Raw genomic sequence first — 2,594 nt, 5'->3', positions numbered from 1 at the left:
CTGTGAGTCACATGGACTGTATAGGTTTCTGGGACATAGGATCACTAAAGGACCAAAGCTGTCTTGACTACTTAAATGTTTGGCTACAGGTCCTATGCATTTTCCATCTCTTCAACAAAACCTTTCCCACATTCAATATCTTGTTAATGCTTGCATTGGAGTTGAGATCTTTTTCCTTTCCTTCACCTTCTTTTAGGAGAGCTAGACATAAGATGAATTCTGATGTTTCCATGGGAATCCCTAGGTAGGAGAACAAGTATATAAGTATATACAAGTATATAAGACTGATTTTTGAAAGGTCCCACATACACCAAAGCATTCACAAGAACCCCTTTTAAAGGAAAAAACTCCACCCATGGACACAGAGTGGGTATTCATCATTTTGCAGAATGGCCAGAGAAAGTGTGGTATATAAATACAGGCTATTATTTCACCATAAGCAATGGTGAATATGAGGAATTCAGAGAAATTTGGAAAGATTTGTATGCAGCGTTAGGTAGTACAGACTCAAATACACTTCTGGACCAAGAGAACGAGATAAATAATGACAATAATATAAAAGAGCAGCATTTTAAAAAAATTAAAATTCAGATTGAGGAAATGACCAATCTTGATCTCAGGGGATTAGAGATGAAACTTCTCATATTCCTCTTAGAAAAGAGGGGTGATCCACAGGTTCAGAATAGGGCATATGCTATCAGATACCCGATGTGTCAATTTGTTTTATTTAACTGTGCTGCCTTAGAGCAAGGGAGGGTTCTTTTGGATTAGTGGGACGTGACAGGCAGGTAGTTGGTACAGTAGACAGAACACTGGCCCTGGAGTCAGGAAGACCTGAGTTCAAACCCAGCTCAGGCACTTATTAACTGCGTAAGCCCAGAGAAGTCACTTAATTTCAGTTCCTCATCAGTAAAGGGGGATGATAATAATAGCATCTACTACCAGTAGTGGTAAGATCATGCAGACGTAAGCATCTTGGCGTTTGTCTTGCCACTGGACTTCAATGACTCTGGAAGAGAGAGTGAGGTTTTTCCAAAAACTGCCTCACTTCAATGCCATTCATGAGCTAGTCAAGTGATGTTATTGGTCCTCTTGGAGAAACAGCAGCACTTCCCAGGGCTGTTGTGAGGATAAATGAGGTGATATTTGTAAAGCACTTTGCAAAACCTAAACCTAAGGCACTATCTCAGGGGTGGGGAACTAAATATTAGTTACTGTTACATAAATGAAATCCAGGTGTGTGTGTGTGTGTGTGTGTGTGTGTGTGTGTGTGTGTGTTTTAAAAAGAATGAACCCGGTTCATATGAGCCCAGCATTTCAGTAATAGACTATCCAATACTTGCGTGAATACTGAAGGATTTCTCATGTCTTTTTAAAAAATCTTAGATCTTCCCAGTTACAGTACAGAGAGATCATACAGATCAGCTCATCCCCCATCCTCTTTTCTCATATGAGGAAACTGAGACCCAAAAAGGTTAAGCAACTTACGCAAGGTGAAAAAGGTGATAAGGGATAGATCTGGAATGAATCACTTTGCTGTATATATCTCATGAGGTAGTAACGAGTATCAAATGACATTTTATAGTGAAGACAGAATTTTTTACACATTTGAATGCTGAACACTATTAAAATCAGACATCTGGGGCTGGAATGTGTCTCAGAGGCCACCTAGTCCAATTATCTCATTTTACAGATGAAGAAAATGAAGCCGAGGAAAGTGGAGCAGCTTGCCTAAAAGTCACACAAGCAGTGAGCATCAGTAGAAGGATTTAAACCAAGTTCCCTAACTCCAAAGCCAATGTACTCTCCACCATACTAGCCACTGGAGGCCATAATGCCTCCAGTATTATGGCTTTTTTTTAAAAAAAAGTAAGTGAAGAATACTCTGGGGATCTTTTTACCTAACAACACCAATAATAATACTAATAACAACAAGCATTTAAAAGTTACTTAAAATGGAGACTTTTCTATATTTGTTCCAGTGATCTGAGGGCAGCATCCTTTACTAAGTTTCATTTTTCTTCTTTGCTCTATTAGGAAGCTCCAGGGATTTTCCTTGAATAAATTATTAGTTGAAGTTCCATAAAGAGAATATTCGGATATGCTGGTTTACTGCCAGCTTAATAGTTTGCTTCCTGTTTAAATTCTCTGAGCATTTGAGGGAGAAAAAGTTTGGTTCACAATTCAGTTGAAGAATCAGCATCTGGGAAGCTTAGCTCAGCAGACAAATTCGGTTTCTTCTGGTTTTGTGGTTCATCATTCAAATAGATTTCCCAAAGCCACACGTGTCATAGGCATGTAGTTTTTACATATGTTGACTCACGGGGAAGGACTGGCATCTCTGGAAATATTCCATTGCTGGGCATAGCTCACAATAGAGGATTGCTTAAGAAATGAGCAGTGGGTACACAGTTGACTGCAGTTCAGATACACAAACCCGCAGCCAGTGGGCACAGCATGGGGGCTTTTGTGACCTGAGCAGAATCCTAATACCTTCCAGGATTGATCTTACATGAAAGAGAAGACACAAGAATGGGGTGTGAGAAAACACACACACACACACACACACACACACACACACACACACACACACA

The sequence above is a fragment of the Petaurus breviceps genome, unplaced genomic scaffold, assembly GCF_028583685.1.
Source record: "Petaurus breviceps papuanus isolate PSGF00001 unplaced genomic scaffold, PetGlider_PUasm1.0 90769, whole genome shotgun sequence".
In the NCBI taxonomy this organism is placed as follows: domain Eukaryota; kingdom Metazoa; phylum Chordata; class Mammalia; order Diprotodontia; family Petauridae; genus Petaurus; species Petaurus breviceps.
This window is presented reverse-complemented; position numbering follows the sequence as displayed.